At 37.6% G+C, this 24,618-nt stretch overlaps 1 pseudogene; it reads right to left on the bottom strand.

Moving 5' to 3' along the window:
- Nucleotides 1–658: 658 nt before the first annotated feature.
- Nucleotides 659–1,489, bottom strand: LOC101613573 (annotated as a pseudogene).
- Nucleotides 1,490–24,618: the final 23,129 nt, after the last annotated feature.

Below are 24,618 nucleotides of genomic sequence, written 5' to 3'. Positions count from 1 at the left end.
TCTCTCTCTCTCTATGAATGTGTGTGTGTGTGTGTGTGTGTGTGTGTGTGTGTGTGTGTGTGTGCGCGCGCGAGCCCCCTTCCTCTCATGCTATTTTAGGAGCTGAAGCTATGAAGTCTCTCTGCTTAGTAATCTGGGACTTTAGAGATGATTGTGCTGGGCCCCTTCCCCCACCTCTTTTAAGCAGAGAGACTGCTCTCTCCTGCCTTATAAACATCATTTATAAGATTTATGGCAACTTCGCATAGAACCGTTCTCCAGTGGAAAGTAATAATTTATGTTGGGTGAGTAGCAAAGAGTCCTAGTCCCCTTCATTTTCCCACCTGGGCACCTCCTGGGAGGGAGACAACGTGAAAAAAACAAACAAACAAACAAACAAACAAACATGTGAACTGTTTGTACTTCCTTTCAAGGTTGACTTAAAGGATGGTAGCTGGGAATTCACCTGGGTGTTTTATTTTTTTAAATGAAGAAGGAAAGAAGCCTAAATCAAGGCCTGCACCACAGTTTCTAATAATTAGACAATAAAACTGAAAGGAATGATGTTGAGCCCAGGTAATGTCAATTATTATTATTATTATCATTATTATTTTAAAGAGACTGTTTATTTCCACCTTTCCTGAGTCTACAGACAGCTTAAGACTGTTCAGGGGATTCCCTACCCACTGCGGCCTGAGCAATGGTTGGGAGCTGCAGACCACTCCTCCGTGGCCAGCTGGGCACTCCAGTCTTCTCAGGAACTGCTGGATAGGCATAGAGGGCACCTGCACATCTTCCGACCACTGTGCCACCTCGGGTTAGGAAGCAGTGAAATGGGGAGCAGCGGTGCGGTCCATTCTCCCTGGAACTCCTCCTTGGTCACGGTCTTAGTGGCGGCGTGCTCCTCCTTCTCGATCTCCTGGGGGATCTCTGCAGAAGTATAGATCAGGCATGACCTCCCAGGGGCCCTCACGGGAGATGGTGCCGTGCCTGCGCAGGACTTCCGCGGCCAGCATCAACCACATGAGACCCACCCAGTGAGCTCCCTTGTTGTTACATGGAAAGGCAGTGTCCACCTAGCACAGAGGAGAATCTCTGTTACACAGAGCAATGGTAGGCAGGTTGATGTAGGACACCTCCATGAGGGGCTGGTGGTCAGTCCCGGGGTCAGTGACTACCAGAAGATGAGGCTTCCAGAAGACTGTCTGGATTTGGTCAGAGAAGGTCCCAGGGGTGGAGCGCCCAGCGACGGTAGTGGCTCCTGTGGCACAGCCTGTTGGCCTGCGATCCTGGAGGAGAGGACGCTGACATCAGCAGGGTTCTCGATGGCAACAATGGAGCGAGCAGCCTGCAGAAGCTTCCCCAGGTCCTCTTCAGATTGATGATGTAGATGCCAGCAGTCTACCTCCATATAGAAATCAAAGTTGGTGCCACCTACATGGATTCCTGCTGCAAGGAATTTAAGGACATCCTCCTCCTTCATTTTCAGGAAATCAAGGGTTCCAGACATTGTGTTAGCTTTCCCTTTAAGTTCTGTAGGGAATCAAGAACAACACGGTATGGACTCCTACATGGATAATGGGGAAAGCATAATGTCAATTTTTATATGTAATCTGTTTCTGTCTCTGTCTCTCTCGTTCCTCCCTTCAATCTCTGTTCCCTTTCCTCCTCTCCTCCCCTATTCTGGATGGTGAGTTTTTTGAGTGAATCATCATGGTTTTGCATCATTGTTTACTATGCTGGGCCTACATTTCTACCAAAATGCTATCTTTTTTGAATGGTACTGACATTGCCTTTATGTGCTTTTGTAATCTTATAACCCTGGTTCAAAAGTCAAATCTATTGCCAAGCTCCATTTCCCTCTTTGAAGTCTGTTTCTAAATACCATGCATTTAGAAGTTCATGTTCTGTCTACAGATGATATTGATCAAGGATTGGGAGGAGTTCTCTTAGCTCTTAGAGTCCAGGCAGAATAGACAGTCATTAAATGGCAGGCACATTGTTTCCCTTCAGTTATTTTCCAACCTAAAGAACTATGGTTTTCATATGCTGTACACTGGGCTTCCTCTTTAGATTTTAGTTTTACCTAAAGTGAAAAAATATGTTTATTAAAAATTAAATGGAAAGAAAATGCATGAATTGTGGCCTCAGTCAATCAACATGCCAAGAGTAGAACCTTCCATGTGGTAAGAACTATAGATCTGCAAATGTTGGCATTTCTGTGTAATTCTTTACATAGAATTGACCTATGTAATTCTTGACATCCTCAATTTCCTATGTATTCAAGGTTCACACATTATTGTGTTCCCTGTAAATTTCTTGGACATCACTGCTTCTTTCCAAATTTTTTGTCACTCTTCTCTTAGAAGTGATGCCAATCGTTGGTTTCAATTTGGAACCTCCCTTTTTTTCTGAAGAAGTTGGGATGCACAGTTCTGTTGCAGTTGCTCCTTTCATCTGACCACCCATTCATCTTCAGAGATTGCTGTCTGAAGACTCCCTGTGTCAAGAGTCTGAGCAAGACACCAATGGCACTTCAAATTGCATTATGCAAGGAGAGTTGAATAACAGAACTACTTAGGAAAGTGGGAGCAGGGAACAGCAAACCACAGGAAGAGAAAATAATACCCTGGGGTTGACAGCAGCATGGTGCTGTGGCCATCTGATGGGGTGAGGAAGGAAGATCCTCTTCAACTGGACAATGTTAAGACACTCTTCATAGTAGCTCTCACATTTGAAGGCATTTCAGAGCTTTTTGTAACTCATTGGGGAGGCAACCAGGGGAATAAATAACCTAACTGTTCCTCATTTGGTGAACCAAATAGAAGCCAAGGAAAAAGAGTACAAAACAGAGTAGAACATAGAATGGCTATGTAGGATCAAAGTAAAGCTATCTGACATGTTTCTTTAATATTTTTCACCTCCTCAAATGCTTTCAATGGGTTCCTACTTCCGGTTAGAAAATGATGTTTGCTAAATACATTAACTCATACAAAATGACAAGAATCAATAGATAAGCCAAATATTTCTGACAAAGTGAAGCTCAAGAAACAAAGAAATCTACACAGTTTAGTGTGAAAATATGACTGAGCAAAAACCAGAGTATTGCTGAAGTTGGAACCCATTTAGAAGCAAGATGTCCTTTGTTAAATGATAAGCAATACCAATTTTCCCCAAATATATGGCTAGCACATTGAATTTGAATTGGATATGTTCCAAGTCCACAGATCACATTGCCAATCTCTTGGCCTCATGGTCTTGGTAATTTTTCAGTTTTTAGACCTGTAGTTTCAATGTGTTATGATCTGGAAAGCCGCCAGTATCACACTTTCATTGAATAATGCATTCACACTCTGAAGACTCATAGTCAAAAACATGCAGTCTTGCTGCTGTTCAATCTCTAAATGTGTCATATTTTACATCTAGTCCTCTTGAAATCTCCATCTGTAGGTCAAGTAGCTTACCAGTTACAGCTTGGAGGTCAAGCAGGCTCACAGCCTTACAGATTTTCAGTCCAGTTATACTTGGTTCCTATGCAGTGCTGGAGAGGAAGGTTTTCTTTTTTATGTATCCAAGTATCTTTTACCAGAATGCCATCTCAGTCAAGGTCCAGTGAGATCACCAACATGCTGTCCAGTGGTTGTGGCAGTAAACTCCAACTGGAATAAAAGGCAAGTGGTTAGCAAGTTAAACTTTGTGGTGCTAAAGTTCTAAGGCTTTGTTTTTAGCAATTATAATCAATCAACCCTACATATAACTGGCTAAATTTTTGATTGGGTCAACCTGATCAGCACTTCTAATATTCTTCCTAATAAAGAACATGAATTTTTTGTTGAAAAGAGTTTCAAAGAGGAAAGTGGGGGGGGGGGATTACCATGGGATATTATTTACAATCACGGAAGTTGTCAATAAAAATAAATTAAGTGGGCTGGAGAGATGGCTTAGCGGTTAAGCGCTTGCCTGTAAAGCCTAAGGACCCCGGTTCGAAGCTCGGTTCCCCAGGTCCCATGTTAGCCAAATGCACAAGGGGGCGCACGCGTCTGGAGTTCGTTTGCAGTGGCTGGAAGCCCTGGCTTGCCCATTCTCTCTCTCTCCCTCTATCTGTCTTTCTCTCTGTCTGTCACTCTCAAATAAATAAATAAAAAATGAACAAAAAATATTTAAAAAAATAAATTAAGTAAAAAATGCATAGTACATAACGTATATAAGATATGTAATAATAAATGATATAAAATAATATTATATGTGTGTATAGGTTGATAATGTCTTCTGAACAATCTTCTACAGCACTCATTGTTCTTTCAGACAAAATGTCCAGGATGGAGTAAAATCTTACAAGACATTTGATGTAGTTTTAAAATATAACTGTGTTCCAGAGAAAAACAAATTAGTAAAATGATACTCTAAATGCTAAAGTAATCACAAATGGAATGGAAAAATGGTAAGTATTTTTAAGGGCTTCCAAGAAAAGAAATATATAAGGCAAAGAGGTAGTTGGGAGACATTAAAGCATTTTATGAGGAGCAAATAACCAAGTAAATCACAAATAGTTTCTGAGATAGATAAACTTGGCTGGAAGGGATTAGAAACAGGTTGAATCAACAGAAAAAAGGGTAAATGAACTGAGCTTGTCAATAGAAACAACCCAAGCTTAGGCAAGCAAAAGATGGGGCAGGGGCTCAGTGACATATTAAATAGTGTTAAAAAGTCTCAAAAAATCAAGAAAGAGAATGGGCCAGAAAAAACTGATGAATTATTGGCTAATATTTTTCTAATTTGATAAAAAATATAGCCCACAAATCCAAGGAGTTCATGAACCTTAAGTTGAATAATTACCAAAGAACTGACATCTAAGCACAAATCATCAAACTGCTGTAAATTAGACATAAAATATCAAAAGCAGCCAGAAAAGAAATCATACTACATAAAGAGAAACAATGATTAAGGTAGTGTCTGCCTTTTCATCAGAAGCAGTAGGTGCCAAGCAAAGCTTAAACTATATTTAAAGATATAAAAAGAAAATGGCTGACAATTAAATATTCAGTGACAATGCTTTTCAGAAATGAAAGTAAATCAGAAGCTATCCTAGATCAATAAAAGCTGAGAGACCTTGTTGCTTGCAGATCTACACTACAATAGAGGTTAGTTGAAATATTCACAGAAGGAAATTAGAATCTATAGGAAGAAATAGGAAAAGCACTAGAAAAAGTAGTATCAGAATAAATACTTTTTTTCTTCTTTCCTTACTTTAAAAGTATAGGTTGACTAAGGTAAAATAGTAATAGTATATTGTAGATTTTATATAGAAACAAATACCTAATAATCATACTAACACAACAAGAAAGCATGTAAATAGAGTAGAGAGTTCTTATATTACAGTAAGGGATATTACTTTAAATTATGGCAAACTGATAAATTAGGAACACATACTATGTGTCCCAGCTCTAAGATATAGTAACTTAAAAGGAAATAGAAGGGAGAGAATTCAGCCTTAAAAAAAAAAAAGAAAGAAAGAAAGAAAAAAAAAAAAAAAACCAGGGCAAAATAATACAGATAAGAAATAAAAAGACTTACACACAAAAATAGAAAACAAATGAAAATGTGGCACATTTTGCAGCACATTAAGTGTAAGTGAATTAAACATTTCAGCAGCTCACAGACCAATTATCAGACCAGCAAAGGAATAAAAACCAAGACAAGCTAGCAAAGGGTTTAACCAAAAGGATGAATCAATAGTGTGAACAATAGGCAAGTTACTGACTATTAAAATCAGGCAAAGCAGTCCCAAGTCCTAATAGAAAAAAAAAAAAGAAGAAGAAGGGTAGTTTTTAGTAGCAAAATTTATTTAAAAGATAGTTTTAAAAATTGTAGATAAAGGTTAGCACAATGAGTTTATAATACTAAAAATGGATCTTAATAAAACATGAAGAAAAATAAACATCATTATTTAATAATAAGTAGATTATAAGACAAAAATGTAAGTATTAGTATATATTTGAACAGCATTATCAAATAACAGGACCAACAACAAGCTAATTAGATTAAAATCAGCATTAATACAAGCTTCAAGTGTCTATTTGGAAATTAGGCAATACACTTCTAAATAATAAATGGATCAAAGAAGAAATCCGAGGAAATTAAAAAAAATATTTTGAGCTCAATGATAATTAAAATACAACATATTGAAATTTGTGGAATAGAGCTAAAGCCAGCTCTTAGAAGAAAATTTACAACATTCAATTCTCATATTAAATAAGAAGAATTACATCAATGGGCTAAGCCTCTACTTTAAGAAGTTAAAATTAGGAAAGTCAAAGAAGAGTAATAAATACAAGAAGAAACATTAGTTACCTCATCAAAGAGAGAGGACACAGTGAGTGATGTGAGGAGAGAAGTACATCCATTATAACATAGTCTAAGGCAACATACAGCATATTATCCTCAGTTTTATGCTGAAAGATACAATAATTTAGAACAACAGTGACTTTTAAACAACTCCCATGGGCTGGAGAGTTGGCTTAGCAGTTAAGGCACTTGACTGTAAAGCCTAAGGACCCAGGTTTGATTCTCCAGGTCCCATGTTAGCCAGATGGCACATGCATCTAGAGTTCATTTGCAGTGGCTAGAGGCCCTGGCATGCCCATTCTCTCTCCCTCTGTCCCTGTGTATCAAATAAATAAATAAAATGATTAAAAGTTTTTTAAAAAAAAACAACTCCCAAATACTAATACATAAGAAACAGAACATTTAAATGAACCTAAATCTTTCAAATGGAATTCTATTCATCAAGGTATCTTTCAACTTACATTCCCTTTAAGAAACTAATAAATCAGCTTGATGTGGTGGCATGCACCTGTAATCTCAACACTCAGGAGGTAGAGGCAGAAGGAATGGTAGTTCAATGTCAGCCTTGGAAAGATAGTAATTTCCAGTCTAGCCTAGGCTTTTTGATACTCTGTCTCAACAACAAATGAATGTCAGAGAAACTTTTTTTGTGGTGGGAGATTTTTTACTTATATAACATAATTCACTATTCAATCACTATTAAACACCAAATTTAGTAGCATAAAATCCATTCATATTGTACTTATATCCACACCAACCATTTATAGAATGTTTTTCCCAACCTTCCCAGAAAGAAGCTCAAACTCATTAAATGATAACTTTTACTCCTCTTTACCATAAACAACTGATGGTCACTATTCTGAGTACCTCACAGAAGTGAAGAAACATAGTAAGTCTTTTTCTTTGACTGCCTGATTTCAGACTTATGGACTCTTCTGTGATCAAGTTCCTGCTTTTAATTCATTTCAGTATATACCCTCAAGTAAATTCACTGGATCACATGATAATTCTTTCTTTAATTTTCTTTAGGAACCACCATGCTGTTTTCCATTATGACTAAATCATTTTATAGTGTTCCGATAGTCACTGCACAAACATTCCTTGATAATATTTCTTGCTTTATTTATCTAATTTTTTATAAATGTTATAAATGCGTGTGAAATATTTTATTATGCTTTGATTTCAGTTCTTTAATAATTAATGCTGCTGAGATTTTCAAACACTTAATCTATTTACACGTGTTCTTTGATGAATATCAAAGTCCTTCAGCAATTTTTAATTGTTTTTTATTGTTTGCATTCTGAGTTGTAGGAAGTTCTTATGTGCTTTCAATACTGAGCCTACTTTTTAGATGAGCTTTACATGTGTGTGTGTGTTGTAAGGAAGGGAGCCAATCTCATTCTTTTACATGTGGATAGTCACTTTTCCTAGCACCATTAGAAGATCCATCAAGTCTTTATTTTTTCTGTGAATTCAGTTGTGATCATTCCCTCTAGAAGATTCTTTAAGCTTTCTGCATGTGGTGGCCTCCCTGAGGCCTCAATGAGAAGCTGCTACAGTGATTTTAATTTAGTTACATCATTTAAGCATCATTTTCTTTAAAGGATACCACCATGTGAGTTAGATGACTGAAAATAGCACATTTTCCCCAAATAAGTCTGGCAAACATTTTTTGTTTTGGTATCTTAGTAATGAGAAACCATTGTAGTAGAGATTCACTATTTATTAGGACCTTGGTTAAAGAACAAAATTTTAATTTGTAATCTACCTCTCTTCTTTTATATTTTAGGAGGCATTACCTTAACTTATTATAGATTGACTCAGTCTATATTTGTTTTGTATGCATTTGTCATAAACAAAAATATCATCTCCCTTTCTTTCAATTTAGAATTACATTCTTTGTAGCTCTTATTTTCAAAAGAGTCTTCTTCAGTGTAAGTCAAATCTTCCATGTAGAGGCTCAGTGTGGTAAGAAAAACAAGGTATTCTCTGGGCACAGTACTCTTGAACCTGGCACTGGTAGTGAGCAGGCAGCCAAGATGTTGTACAGTTAATTACCATAATAAATAGGAATGTTGTGGAGTAGAGGACTGTCCCTTAAAGTCTCATGTGTTAAAAGCTTACTGTCTTCCAATTGGTGGCATTAGGAGGTGCTGTGGATCTTTAAGGGAAGGTCATTAAGTCATTGAAAGTATGCTCTTGAAGGTGATTAGGGGACCCTGCTTTCTCATTCTCTCTTCATGCTTCTGATTCATGATAGAGGCAGCATGCTGACCCAAACTCCAGAGAAAGCATGGCCAAAATTAAACTTTTTCTCTTTATAAGTTAATCACTATATATTTTATTATAGTCACACAAAGCATATTAACACAAGGAGAGCCCAAGGATGGTGAAGAGAAAAAAGATTTTTATTATCAGAGCTGGCTAGTTTATACCATAGCAAGTAACAATCTAGTATTAACTTAAATCTATAAGGGATTAAAATAAGGCTTTCTTTGTCATTCATGCCACATTTCTACCAAAGGCCAGTGGGGTTCGAATGCATGGAACTCTGAGTCATCCTGACTCAGCACCAAGACAAATGTGGCTTCTACTCTGTGGACAATTACTGTCACTTTCAATCACATTTTACTGAACAAGTTCTTGTAGGAGTCAGTAACTCCAAACCCCACAAGATAAAGGGAATATAGGTGGACATGGGTGAGTCACAGAATTATTGGATAAGTAATAATTGAAGGAAGGAACAGACAAATGTCTTCAGATGGTGTACATTTGCAAACAGCAAAACTCCTGAGACTTCATGAAGCTTCTAGCTGGGAAGAAAGGTACAGAGCTCAAGCCTCAGCAGATAGGATTGACAAGAGCATGAGACCTAGAACACTAGAAACATAGAAATGGACTCACAAACTCTGACAGGGGAGAATAGAACTGACTTCAGTACTTGCCAACAGGAATTAGCAGCTTACTACCAGGGCAGCAACAAGAAGAGTTTGAGGATAATAACCTACTGAAATCAGAAGGCCAGACTTTGGCCTGTTAAAAGGCAGCTGACAGAGAAAACAGTTTCTACTCTGTTCATTCCTCTGGTTGGAGAATCTTTGTGCATCAAACCTGTATTTCAAAGGCAAAGGAATATTAAACCATCAAATGTGAGGAATCTACAAGTGAGCGGGAAAACTCTAAGAAACAGCAGCAGAGATAAAGAGCTGGGTTTGACAGTTTCTGATGCCGTCGTATTTGGTCATTTACTTGTCTTGAGAGAGAAAGAGAGGAAATACATACATGGCAAAATAAAACAAAATGTATTGTTAGATGTCTATCAGTGTTCTGAAGTAGAATCCTAGAAAGGTAACTTCCAATGACTGTTTCAAGAATTTGATTAGCTGGAGATCAAATGTTCAGCTGCAGAAACTTGCCATTGCTACATGCTTTGTCCAGTCTATGACTAAGTCATTCTCTAGCTTCACAATAGAATGAGTAAAGAGACAGCAGCAGGTGGGCTGGAGCAATGGCTCAGCACTTAAGCAACTTGCTTGCAAAGCTAAAGGACCCAGGTTCAATGTCCCAGGACCCACGTAAGCCAGATGCCCATGGTGGCTCATGCATCTAGAGTTCATTGCAGTGGCTGGAGACCCCGGAGCACACATTCATTCTCTCTCTATCTCTCTCTCTCTCTCTCTCTCAAATAAATAAATAAAAATATTTTTTTTAAAAAAAGTACCTTGCAGGAAGCTGAGGAGGTAGCTCAGTTGGAAAAATACTTAATTAGTATATATAAAACCCTGGGTTCAAACCTCATCACTGCATAAATCAGGCATGGTCATACATGCTTGCATCCCAGCACTTGGGGGGTAGATATAGGAGGATAAGACGACAGGGCCATCCTTGGCTACACAGTATGTTCAAGGTCAGCCTGGGCTACATGAGACTGTCTCAAAACAAAACAAAACAAATCAAAACAAAACAAAACAACAATAACAAAAGCCCAGCTCACAAGAAAGTACATTAGGCAATGGTCCTTGCCAAGGGCCTAACCCTTGACATAACATAGACTCAGACTGTGCCTAAGAATTGAAGAGTCTAAGGCATTATTACCTTCAGAGTCACTGTCATCACTAGAGGTGAAGGAAGTTAATGCGTAAGATACTGCCAGTAGCTTAGAAGACCCTGCCCTTAGGGCTGTATGGATTTTCCTACCTAGCAGCTGTGTACCAGGTGCCTCATGTACTGAGATCAGCTGTTGGGGCAAAAGCCACCCATCACCAGCAACTCAGCCCTGGTCAGATTAGTTCTGCTAGGAAAGGCACTGAAACATAGCCTCCCAGGACTTTCCTGAGCACTTGGAGACAGGCAGGGATCATGTCTTATATGTCTTTGAGTCTGCAGTACAATCTAGAAAGGTGCTTATACATAGTGAGTACTTAATCAATGTTGCTGGAGCTTAATTATCCTCCAGCCACAGGAGTTATTTTGCTCCACTTGCAGCCATCTGATATTTTTGGAAAAACACTAATTGGTAAGCCAGCTATATGTGACTTTGGGCCAGACCCTTCATCTTCATTTCATCTGCAAAGTGGAGGGCTTGCTAAGGCTCCTTCTCCATCCCAAACTTCACAACCCAGTGATTCTGAACCATTTCTATTGCCTCTGAACATAGGTGTGTAAATGACCACCCCGCCCCCAGAAGTCCCATTTCTCTCAGAAGGCTCTGTTCAGGGAACCTACCCTATTCTGCAGCATTTAGTGACTTCAGAATACTTCTGGATAGAGAAGCTTTTCAGAAAGGGCATTTGGGGGCTAGGGATGTAGCTCAGTGGTAGAACGCTTATCTGGTATGTATAGATTTAAAACCTAGCAATACAAAATAAAAATCCGAGATAGAAAAAAATGGTGTTTTAGGGCTGGGGAGATGACTCAGTAGTTAAAGCCACTTGCTTGCAAAGCCTGTCTGCCCAGGTTCATTTTCCTAGTACCCATGGAAAGCTAGATGCACAAAGTAGTACATGCATTTAAGAGTTAGTTTGCAGTAGCAAGAAGCCCTAGCACATCAATTCTTATTCTCTCTCTTCTCAGCTTGCAAATAAATAAAATAATTTGTTTTAAAATATATAATATCTTTCTCCACAGAAAGAAGTAGGGGAAGGAGGGAAAGAAGAAAGGAAGAAGAAAGAGTGAGAAAGAAAAAAGGAAGCAAGAAAAGAAAAGAAAGGAGGGAGGGAGGGCAGAAGGGAAGAAAGGAAGGGAAAATGAGAAAAACAAAATGTATGAAGTGTCAAATATCAGGTGACCCTGATAGTAAGGGTACCCGCTGGCTCAAATAAGAACAATTTTTGGACCTTTGGAATTAACTGCCTAAATCCAATGCCAAGATAAATATAAACTATTTTGATTAAGCAAGATCTTTATGCTTTCAATGATGGCATGTATTCATTTGTGTCTGGAATGGTATTTCTCAGTGAAAAAGTAAAAAAAAAAAGGTATTAATAAACTTAACTTTAAAAGTAATACATATATATATATATGCAAAAATTGTTTTAAAAAACGAGATAGAGAGAAGTAGGGCTTCCAGTACTCTGGCTGGTACTATTTGTAGCATCCTCAGGAGCTCTGACACAATCTGACAAAATCCTTACTAGGGACAAGTTATAAGGAAGGTTCCTGACTATATAGCCACTGATACAAACTGACAAAATCTTTGCCAAGGGTGAGATATGTAAAGGGTTCCTGACTATATATATGTTTGTATGTGTGTAGTCCTGTTTTAGTTTATAGTAAATAAAAAACTAAACAATATAAATTCAAATTTACTTTCTTTCTTCTTATAGCTCCAAAATTCAAATCTTACCATACTTTACTTCCAGGGCATGGGCTGCACACTGTATCCATGCTCTCAAGAAATTTCAAAACAGCAGGTTCCCCAAAGGACGTAACATTTTCCCCTTGTACCACTATTACCCAGATCAGAAGCATTATTCCTCCTTGACTCCTGCTACTTCCAAACACCCATGTCCAGGCATTCATCAAGTGTTAATAACTCTAGCCCTACAGTAGCTTGGGAATATGTTTCCTTTCTCCATCTCTACTGCCTCAGGTCTTCAGCACTTCTTGCTAAGATTATGTAACTCGTGCTCACTTGCTGCTGTCCCCAGCCCCATCCCTTATTCTCATTTCAACTAGTGGCTTCTTCCTAGGGTGCAACACATCAGGCTACCCTACTTCTGAAAAGCTGCTGTTCCAAAGGTAGTTTCCAAATTTCACAGCCAGACTCACCCGTCTGGCCTCCATGAAAATCTTTACTCCTTCCATTTCAGCCCTGGGTCCCAGTCCTATCTGTCCTTTCCAGAAACATGAAGGCTAATTCTTGGCTCTGGTTCTTTCTCACACTCTCCAAATCTCCCTGCAAATCCTCTCACAGTGCTGTGCCTCAGGACAGCAGATGGACTGGGTGTCCATCTATGGATGAAGTCAGGCTACCACTCTGTGGTTATGGAATACCACTGAAGATGTTATTTTCACCCCGGGTATATCTCCCACAGCCTTTAGATCAGTTTTTTACAACCTTATCAGTATTTTTTCCAAACTATAGGCAAAAGAGTAGATGCAAAGAAAATTTTGTTTATGTCTAGACTTTTAAAAAATGATTCTAGAATATTATCTAGTCAAATAAAATATCATGAGATTTTACTTAAATCTCTCTTAGGCTTATAAATTTTGTACTTCAACTAACAATCGAAGATGTCTAGCTGTTCCATAAATGACAGTTGGAGAAATTACATGAAAGAATGTTGAATGTTCCAAGTAGGAACAACATCATTGCCAGAAATTCAGCAAAAGACTCTATTATAATGGTGTTCCAGTAAGATGATAGAAAAACATGAAGAAAAATATATTATTTTCAACAAATTCAAACAAAATATCAAAATCTGGCGATATTGTAATAAAGAACAAGTTACATATGTACTGAACTTAAAACTTTAAAATAGAACGTAAAGTATTTGTCCTTAGCTGTGTGCTCCAGGTAGAAAGCAAGAAAAAAGGAGGACAACCAAAATGTGTCACCAAGACAAGAATATATAGCTGACTTCCTGTCAGAGATGAACCACCCTTAGCACAGCAGCTAGGACCCAAGGGAAACCACAGAGCATTTGGTGAGATGAGCAAGAGTGCAGCTTCCATGGTGAGCCTGACAGCCTGACATAGTGAGCCAGAGTGATGGAGACAGACACTGGGGACACTCATGCGTCAAAGCAGAAATCCAGAAGCTGCTCAGAGCTCAGCACTAAAGTGGACTTAGAGAACACCCACCAAGACTCAGGGAATTTTGTGGAAGAGAGGCCTGTAAGAATGAAAGAGCCACAGGGTGAGAGGGACTATCCAGAAGCATTGCCCCACCCCCTCAACCCCACAGTGATTGACTACTGCTCTCACAACTTATAACCCACAACTCCATGGGGAAAACCAGAAATCCCACTGAAGAGGTCCTGGTGGAATGGGGGCAGGGAGGAGGAAAATAATGGAATGAACACATGATGTATCTATACAAAGTTTCTACTTAAGAAAAAAAGCTGAAAAGGAAAAAAAAATAACAATGCTTTTAAATAAACTACATTTTTATTGAATGTGTTCCTGAAAAAGAAAATTCAGTATTCAAGATATATATTCGAGGTTTTGTTATATTGTATTTAAATTATCAAATATTCCTTACTTGTAAAAAGGAACTTACCAAGATTTCATAAGTGTCCTAAGAACATGCCAATTTTCTATTTCTGCTCAAAAATACTGCATAAGATTTAATATTTTATTGGTGGCTGTAAAGGAATATATCAGATCAATAATTAACATTTTAAACTAGAATTTAGCTTAATTCTATTATATCTAGGATTAATATTCAATGACCATACATAGAGCTCAATTAATAAAATTAAAATGAAGAGGAAAGAATGATTTTACCATGAGAAACTTATGGCTCTAGGAGTGAAGAGTGAAGAAATGAAGTATTACGTTGGGGAGATAGCTCAGTGGTTAAAGGCACTTGTTTGCAAAGCCCGCAGCCCAGGTTCAATTCCCTGGTACCCACACAAAGACAAGAGAACAAAAACAAAATGTGAGCAATAAACTGAGATACATATTTTGAAGATTTAAGCATCTTCAAGTTGAGCACTTATTGCATGGACTTCCTATAAGTTGTCCCAAGTTAGATTGGTCATGATAAGGGGCTGTCAGGGGCTGTCAGGTTGAGGTGAAAGGTGTGGTGAGTGACTGCCCAGGAAGTTCACATTGACCAGGTAAGGGAAGTAACATCTCAGGATGAAGGCTGGTGCATTCCAGCATGGGGCTCAGAACCCCTTCACTAGAACCTCAAACTCTGTGCACCAAACTGTTAAGGACATCCAGGTTTTAGGTGGTCAGGTGTCTGCAGAAGATTCAAGTAATTCTTCTATTTCCAATTACAATATTTAATATAATAGCATGTAGGCAAATAGCTAGTATGGGGTCAGTGCTGAGCGCAACCATAGTTTCCAGCTCACAAGAAAGAATGGTGTGAACGAGAGCAGGAACTCCAGCTCTTAAATGCAAGAGCAGATGTTGGGCCCATGGACTGGACTGATACTGTTGGTGATGTAAAACTGTATCCCAAAGGTAAGCACTTCCATTGAGAAAGAGGACAGCTCACAACGCCCAGCTACAGACTGTCATGCAGGGTCTCTAACTAGTCAGTATTCATTCCTACAAAAAGACAATAACTGGGGGGCTGAAAGATGAGCATAGGGGTTTGATGACCTGAAAGACCACCACAGGTTGATCCCCAGGACACACATAAACATGGTGGTAACCAGTGCTTGTCACCCATTCCTTGAGGAGCAGAACCCAAGAATTGCCAGAGGTTGTAAAAAACAGTTCTGGGATCAGTAAGGGGTTCTGACTTGAAACAAGACAAAGTAAAGAATGATGAAGCACACCCCCCTTCAGCTCTGCCATCAAAGATGAGAGTACCCTGGGCAGTGAGCATGTGCAAGCACACACGTGCAGCGTATACACCACAAGAAACACATGCACACAATTTGCAAAGCTGTAATGGATAATTCTCAAAGTTTATATGCCCTGGAAAGGGTTCATTCATTTCAGCATTTGGTCTTCATCTGTTATTGTTAAACATGAGCAGTATCAACAGATCATAATTAATTAGCAGTTGTTGAGTGCTCTAGAGAATGGAATGGTATAAGGTGCCATGAATTGTAGAAAAGAAATGTGATAGGCTGTTAATGGCAGTTTATATCATAAAAGAGAATATATTGGTTGCATTTTGCTTACAAATATTTTGATTGCAGTTATTTGAATTCAATAAAATATAATGAGATACTCTTAGCCTCTGGGAAAAACTGACACAGAATTTAATTTTCCCTAGACAGTGGAAGGCACAGAATGTTCTCGGGGATAATTTTCCTGCTCTGTATAGACATGTAATTCCTACTGACAGTCCTTAGCAATGCCAAGCATACACTTCCTATGCAAGTGAGGAAGGCAGGACCAATGTCACCCTTGGAATGGGGGAGTGTCACGATTTGACATAATAATCTAACTTGTTTCTAGACTTTTATTTCCTTCCCAAAGGTCAATATTTTCATTTTTTACAACTTCTTACTAAATGCATTGGCGACGTGGTGGTAGGTAGGGTATCTTAAGCAAATTCAGTAAAAATAGACCATTTAAAATTAATTCTAATTACTCTGTGATGGTTAACACACAGTATGATGACCTCCCACATATATGAGAACTAGAGATGAAAGTGACTTTCAGTAAAGGGAATAAGGAACTTTTTTTCCTGAAGAGTCAGGATTGTATAACCCTATAAGTTGGTCTCATTACAGAGTTACTGACAGACAAAGGAATTGGTTGCTGCCAGTAGGTATTTGGGCTGAAATTTGGAGCGGAGGATGGGAGAACAGATGGAGCAGGGAAGGAAAGTGATGGAGTGGCTCTTCACACAGAAACCAGCTGGTCCGGAGCAGGTCAGGTCTGTTACTGCTAAACTCAAAAAGATAAGAGTGTCGGCAGCGGGAAAGGTGACATCCATCACTCAGCTTCTTCATTATGGCAAGAATGAGCCTCGTGGTCTGAGGGGAGAGGAAGGGGGCTGGCCCTCTACATCCCCCAGGTGCGTACTCTCAAGGGAGCTCATCTTTCACGTTGTAAGAAGGAGCAAGAATGTGGCCTGAGTTAGCTACTTTTAGTTGTTCTTGGTACTTCTAGGAAAACTCAGTTGATGACTTCATATCTAGTAGTTTCTTTTAAAAAAATATTTATTTGCAAGGAGAGAGAGAGAGAGAGAAAGAGAAAGAGAATGAATGAATGAGAATAGATGTACCCTGACCTCCTGCAAATGAGTTCCAGATACGTGCAGTACTTTGGGCATCTGGCTTTGCATGGGTGTTGGGGAATCTGGAGTATCTAACCCAGGCCATCAGGCTTTCAAGCTAGCAGCCCTAGAAGTCTCTTTTTAAGAGCTTTTATTTTGAGTAAGCTGTTGTGTGATTGTCACACTTGATCATGTACATAAGCAGTGCCACAGTTTTCTAGCTGAGATTCAGATGTGGTTTGAGTATTGAACCCAAAGGTTCATATTTTGGAAACTTGGTCCCTTTTGTAGCCATATTGAGGTGTTAGAATCTTATAAGAAGTGGGAATTCATGAATGTTGGTTAGGTTTTTGGGGGTGCAACTCTTAGAAGGGATTAAATGGGACTCTGGTTAATTTTGAAAGTGAGTTGTGAAAAGCGAAAGCCTGACCTAAAATCTCTGTGGCACGTGATATCTCTCTCTAGCACATATTCCCACTGTGCTGCCATTTGCCATTTCACGATGCAGCCCAGGGGCCCTTACCAGAGGCAAGACAGATAGAGCCACCCAATCTTCAACTTTCACCCGTCAAAACTGTGACTACAACAAACCTCTGCCTTTTATAAAGTTCTGAGTCTCAGGTGTTTTGTTTTGGTAATGATGACTAGAGTAATACACTAATTGATAATGATGGGCTTAAACAAACAAGTTTAGATGAAAGTAAAATTACAACTAAAACATGTCAGACAAGAAGACAGAGTGGTAAAATGTTTAGTATCTAATATGTGAAGGCCTAGACTCCAAAACGACTCATGTAGCTTTAAGTGAATTACTTAATCAAGAATTTCCTTTTTCTTTTTTCTGTGAGATCATGTGAACGTTAAACAAATAATGCATGTGAAGGTTACTGTATGTGATGTACGAACACTTGGTCTTCATAGTTTCACGCCTGCTGTCTGCCTTAGCTCTGCTCACATTACACTTGGCTTACTAAATACTCTAGCAATATGTATCTCCTCTTTCCCTTCTTGCTAAAAACTGCTTTTGGAAGACATTTAGGAACTCAATCATTTCTTTTCTTCATTTTTTTTCTTCTATGTTTGTTCCCCTCTTTTTTCCCCCTCCCTATCTTTCCTTCTTTTATTCATTTATTCCTTTTTGTATAATCAACATATTTTTAAATGTTTATTACATGTGAATCCAAATGACTCTTTAGATAGGGTATTTAAAGATAAAATATTGTAAGGCTGGAGAGATTTTTAGTGGTTTAAGATGTTTGCCTACAAAGCCTAAGGATCCATGTGCAATTTCCCCAGTATCCATATAAGCCAGATGTACGTAGTGGCGCATGCATCTGGAGTTTGTTTGCAGTGGCTAGAGGCCTTGGCATGTTCATTCTCTCTCTCTCTCCTCTCTCTCTTCTCAAATAAATAAATAAAATATTTTTTAAAATAATATAATGTAGATTTCACTGTGTTTAAGAAATATTTTATACTGCCTGGATTATACCATAAAGAGGGAATACTATATAAAGGGAAATGCCTCTCTCTCTCTCTCTCTCTGTGTTTCTCTCTCTCTCTCTCTCCATATATATATATATATATATATATATATATATATATATATACACACACACATACATATATGTATACATATACATACATTCAGCTATATGTGTTTGGATTGAGCAATATATTATATTACATTATATTATACTGTATTATATTCTCATTATAGATTTCCAGTATTACAAAAATGTCATTTTACAAGTTTCCTCATAGTGCACAAGACCAATAATTTCTTGACTATCCTAAAATACATAATGGTGCTTTTCCTCAATGCAGTTCCTTCCCTTAATGCATAAGTTATTCATATGCTGGTATTTATTACAGTAAACTTTCTGTCATTTATTTTGAGAATGTGTATCAGTCCCCTGCCAAGGAATCCTTTTCTACCTCTTTGATTCAATTTATGCAGAATTATTTTAATTTCTATTGATCCTAAAATAACATAGGAGTACAAATAGTAAAAGTAGGATAGATGTGATCAAGTATTTACGTATTTACATGCTGACTTTGTACCGCGAAAGTTCAGATGTCAGTGCATGAAAGTCATACGCTAAGAAGCCGAGAGCATGGCTGCCGTGTGGAGTATTTTTCAAATGCTTTGGGTTTTGCCAAAATTGAAGTGTTTATTGCCAAGTCCCTTTCCTCTTAATTTAAAAAAAAAAAAATCAAGTGTGCTTCAAGGAAAATTTAATCCACATGTTTCTGATACATTTGCACTTAAGTTGTCAAACAGTTTTGTGATCATAAGTCTCTATCTCCACAGAAAGTCCAGTTTTCCCAAGTGTGCATAGACTACCACCTCAGGAGAATGAACTGAATTTTAGATTCAGAAATCATGGATAGATGAAAATGTGTGTACCTCACCTGTTAGGGAAGGATAAGATTTTGTGGTTTCTTTGAACTGTGCTCAAACCCAATGAAGTAGTATTTCACTTTTCCTTTGAAATATGTAGTTCTTTTCTCTCCCCTCCCCGCCCCAAAACAGTATCTTTAGAGTTCAAATATATTTTAACAGCAGAAAATAACAAAAAAGAGAAAGAAAAACAATGAAATAGACTCTATTTTTTTAAAATGATAAGTGAGTATGAACATGATTATTAGTTATAGTTTGTACAAAAAAAGTGCTTACTTCAAACCTGCTAATCTCCATAATTAGATTTATCTCATATATCAACCCTTCATCTCAGATGTGACCTAAATCAAGCAAAATGCAACTTTCTTTCCCAATAATATTTTATCTGAAATTAGTTTATGTTAGAAATTGATGGGAAAGCCTACTATAATAGAATATCACACTTGGGAACATTTGTGAATTTTTGTTTCACTCCCATCTGGATCTCTTAGGAAGTGCTAATTCTGAACACTTCCTCCTTTATCAGGAGATCAAACCATTTGGAAGGCTTATTATCATGTACCCAGTAAAACTCAATCTGTTGTGTTAATTAGTTATGTAAACACATTTTGTAATTGTGGGGACAAAGGAGAGGTAGACAACTGGGTAGGTGAGAAAAGATCAAAGATCTTCCTTAATAAATTGTTATGGTGATTAGTGTTTGCCTGGTAGGTCTTCTCCAGGGGGTCTTTTAAAACCAAGCTTGGGAAACCCTGCTTAGTGAACAAGAAAGCTATTGCAGAAACAAGTCTTGCCAAGCGCTCTAAAGTGACAGAAAATCAGTGAGGTGAGAGGAAAAAGAAATACAGAAAAGAAAAGCTATGAGTTTCTCTTAGGGAGCACTACTCTCTTTAGTAGCTTAAGAGGAAAATATGAGAAACCTAATCACAAGTATCTTATATTTATTCTAGAAAACAACTTTTCCTAAACCCAGCCCCACCAAGACAGACTGCAGACTGCATAACTTGCTCTAAAAACAACCATGTTTTTCTAAAGTACCTAAATTGTAAGAAGACCAAGATATCTGGGAACCGTTAAACTTATCTGATCATCTTCCTGCATTATGCTACATAACATACCTCCCTTTAATTACCCTCTTCCAAATAGGAAGGGCATACATGAGTGAAGGAATTTTTTTTCTATTTATTTACCACAGTTCTGTTTAATGACTGACTAAACAAATACAAGGCATGGCTAGATAATGGTTTTCTAGGTAAGGAAAGAGAGAGGAAAAAGAAAGAAAGAAAGAAAGAAAGAAAGAAAGAAAGAAAGAAAGAAAGAAAGAAAGAAAGAAAGAAAGAAAGAAAGAAGAAAGAAAGAAAGAAGAAAGAAAGAAAGAAAGAAAGAAAGAAAGAAAGAAAGAAAGAAAGAAAGAAAGAAAAGATGCTAGCAAGAAAGAAGGAAAGAGAAAAAGAATAGGTACACTAAGGCCTCTTGCCATTGCAAACTAACTCCAGATGCATGGGCCTCTTTGCACATCTAGCTCTATGTGGTTACTGAGGAATAGAACCCAGGTTGTCAGGCTTTGCTAACAAGCACCTTTAACTGCTGAGCCATCTGTCCAGCCCCTTTAAAAATGTTTTTATTTATTTACAAGGAAAGGATATTTCTAGGCATTTGAACCAGCCTGATATAATATATAATTGTTCCATCCTTTAAATGATATAGAACAGACTTAAGCTATTAATGTTTCTTCATTCTATTGCCTCATATGACTGTGTGGGTTCTATGTCTAGCTGTCAGTGTTATCTCGGAATGATTTAAAGAACTGCCTGGCATAGTGTCCAGCACTTTCAGGATACTCTAGAAATGTGTGTGTGTGTGTAGGGGGATTGTGTTGTGTGTGTTTATTGCTGTCAGAAGTATTGTATTAATCCTCTTATTTTTAAAGAAGCTAAGTAATATTAAGACCCTGGGATTTAATAAATTTCTCCCTAATTTTCTAACCTTGCTCATCTAGGTTTTCAAATTTGAGTCATATGAACTTTACAGTATATTCTTGGCTGTTAGTCACCTCAAATAAATCAAATAATTTAATAATGTAGGCAGATATAAAAATGTCTTAAAACTAGGCTTTGAAGAGCAGGCATGGTGGCACACACCTTTAATCTCAGCACTCAGGAGGCAAAGGTAGGAGGATCATTGTGCATTCAAGGCTACCCTCAGACTACATAGTGAAGTCCAGGTCAGCCTAGGCTAGAGTGAAACCCTACCTCAAAAACCAAAAATAAAAAAAAGAAAGAAATGAAAAAAGGGGGGCTGGAAAGAGATGGTTTAGCAGTTAAGATGTTTGTCTGCAAAGCCAAAGGATCCCAGTTTGATTCTCCAGGACCCATGTAAGCCAGATGCACAAGGGGACGCATGTGTCTGGAATTCGTTTGCAGTGGCTGGAGGCCCTGGCATACTCATTTTCTCTCTCTCTTTCTCCCCCTCTCTCTCTTTCCCTCCCTCTTTCTCTTTCATAAATAAATAAATAAATAAATAAATAAATAAATAAATAAATAAATAAATAAATAAAATACTTTTTAAATCTAGGCTTTGATGTTCTGTTAAAATTTATACATAACTGTAAATTGGTATATCTTGGTTTCCAAGGAGAGTTTATGTAGGTGAGTGAAATTGGTATATCTTGGTTTCCAAGGAGAGTTTATGTAGGTGAGTGCTTCTATTTCTAGGTATTGATGTTTCCGAACTCAAGAGCACTTTCCTCAAGCTTTTCAAGTTGATGTAGGGTGGGCTTCATGGCACCTGAGTGAGAGGTGGGATGTCCAAGATTTTACTGAAGATGAACTTCAGCCTCAGCAGTATCCTGTAAAACCAGGTCCTGTCTCTAAATGACTGGTTCTGAAATTCCCTCTAAGCAGGGATTATGGGAGCAAAGAGCATGATAAAAGAGAAAAAATATTCTTGCAGTGTGACCTTCACATTGCTGAATTTTCTTGTATGTGCTAATTTCACAAATCCCCAGCTGTTACCTAAAAGTCAATTTAAAATAATTTTAAACCTGTCCTATCAAATATTTCCCTAATATAAAAATATGTTAAAATAGTAATAAATGCTTGTTATACATAAAGAAGATGAAACTAGTAAAAATAGTCTGTACTCTCAGAAGTTGAACTTTGTCTACCATGAACATATCATAATATGTATGAATAATACTGAAACCTTTTTGTTAATAAGTTAGGACACATATAGTTTCCTATTAAACTAACAGTATCTTTTTAATGATATTGTTGCATGGCTACATCACTATTAAAATAATTCCTTGTAAGTAGTTATAATGTAAAAGTCTACATATTTCAGCAAAATTTAAAAACAGATATTCTTATAGTAAAATAATTCCTAGTTTTACGTCTTTCCCAGGGTAAATTTTGTATGTAAATGAGCACAGAAACTACAGATTCCATAACATGAAATTCCACTGAAACCTTTTCTGCATTGTCTTCCTTCAGTGCAGCAACGCGTAGTATATGGAGAGTTCCTAATAAACTCTGGCTGGATAGGTGAGTGTATGCAAGTAATCACATCAGCACCAGCATGTGTCAAGGAGCTTTGAGCTCACTCTGGCTTGATAATTTACCGCTATAGATGTAAGTGGGTTGATGCTGAACTCCACTGTCCCCATCTCCTTAGACATCACCATTACCTATGGCTATTACATCAGTGCCTCAACACACAGGTAACCTAGATGACAGCAAACTAGAGTATTTGGTATCTCTACTGCCCAGTCAGACCAGCTGATTAAAAATATCTACGCTTATAGCCTCCAAAACTAGAACTGCTTCTATAGAAAACACTGCACCTCCCAGAAGATGCTGATTCATGTGTCACCGTGACAACAAAACTGAGTGATGGTACTTGAGTGTCTCCATAAGAACAATGACATTCCCTTCATAGTAGAGGGCACTAATACTCAAAGGAGGAAAAGAAGACAAGTTTGTTTTACATGGGACAGTATTATTTTCTAATTTAAGAAAAATGAAACAACTAACCTTTTTTTAAAAGAAGTTTCTTTCTGCCACCAGGTATTTTTATCTGTGACATCTTTTGAGACATTACCAGGAAAAATGCCTGGCAACTGGTTATAAAGAAGAATCCATACTACTAAGAATGTTTCTTCTGGGCTTTAAGTATACAAGGAGGCTTTCAGAGTTAGGCTTGCTTAGGTATTAGTCAATCTACAAATGCATTAATTGCATCACTCTGCCTAATCAACCTGACAGAAACAAAAGCCAATCCTAATTTTTTAGGAAGATGTGAAAATTAATATGGCATGTAGGTGCTGTTGGTTCCAATTAAAATCAATATCTGTCCTGATTTGGGCCTCTTGTCTCTATGACAGCAAGGGGCTGGCTAAGGGGACACATCTGCTCCTCTCTCCCAAAGGGGCTCAAAACAAGTGAATGACCTGCAGTGTTTATTATTAAGTTTTCAAAGGGAAAGTTGTTTTGGTCTAATTGAAGCAATAATATGAGAGAGGTTATTTCTGGTCAGTTCCCTGCTGTTTTCACTCTGGAGAATATATTCCAGGTGTTCACTGTGTTCTCAGCGGTAAGGGGCCGCCTTCCCTTGAGTTTAGGCACTCTACTGCCAGTGCAGCAATAAACTAGAGTGAGGAGTTTAAGCCACTTTGGGCCTTTCAGAGACACGTTTTTAGTTAACTGCATAGTCAACCAGATGGTTAATGAATGCATTCATTTTCATCAGGTCCAATTCCTTGGCATAAAGCAATGAGATGTTTTTGTTATTTTTTTTAATTTCTAATACTTTAAAGAAATTTTTCTTTTAATTGCCTTACTACAAATTGTTGCTACACCAAAAAGAGAAGGTATAATGTCATGTTGCCATGCTTTTCTTTTAAAACAAATATTGTATTAGTTTCCACCAAGATTAATTAATGATCATTTGGAATACATGAAAGGAAATAAAATCTCTTTAACTAAGCAAAACATTAGTCATTACTAATACATAACTACTTACTGTATACCTTTGTTTTATAAAAAAGATGTGCTTGTTTTTGAATTTCAAATACCTCCGAGATGTCACAAATGATATCAAGGATGCTATGCTGAAGACACATACTCTGAATGTGAACTTTAGATTTAAATGCAAATATTCAGTGCATATTTGGCTGCAACTTTCCTGAACAACATAGGGCAACCATTACCAAAAAAGGATACAGATTATTTGGAACTACAGTCTGGAAATTTTAGCAGTGGCTTTCCAGTTATTATTTAATAAATATGTGCCATAAACTTTGATGTTACTTCGAGATACTTTCCCTTAAATTGAAAACTGTACACTACTTAGTAGCAGTTAATCTAAATCATAAAAGTTGTATGCAATATTGACTTAAGATAGTTTCATATTAATTAAATTCCCAGATAATCCACATTAGTAATTACAGGAACAAAGGACTATTCAGATGCGGAAATTGAACTTCTTCCTGGTTGCAGTGGAATTATGGATCTTCAACTTCACTTTCATCTGTGAACCT

This window comes from Jaculus jaculus, chromosome 9 (assembly GCF_020740685.1).
Source record: "Jaculus jaculus isolate mJacJac1 chromosome 9, mJacJac1.mat.Y.cur, whole genome shotgun sequence".
Classification (NCBI taxonomy): Eukaryota; Metazoa; Chordata; class Mammalia; order Rodentia; family Dipodidae; genus Jaculus; species Jaculus jaculus.
The sequence above is the reverse complement of the archived record's forward strand: the minus strand, read 5'-3'. Positions and strand labels throughout refer to the sequence as shown.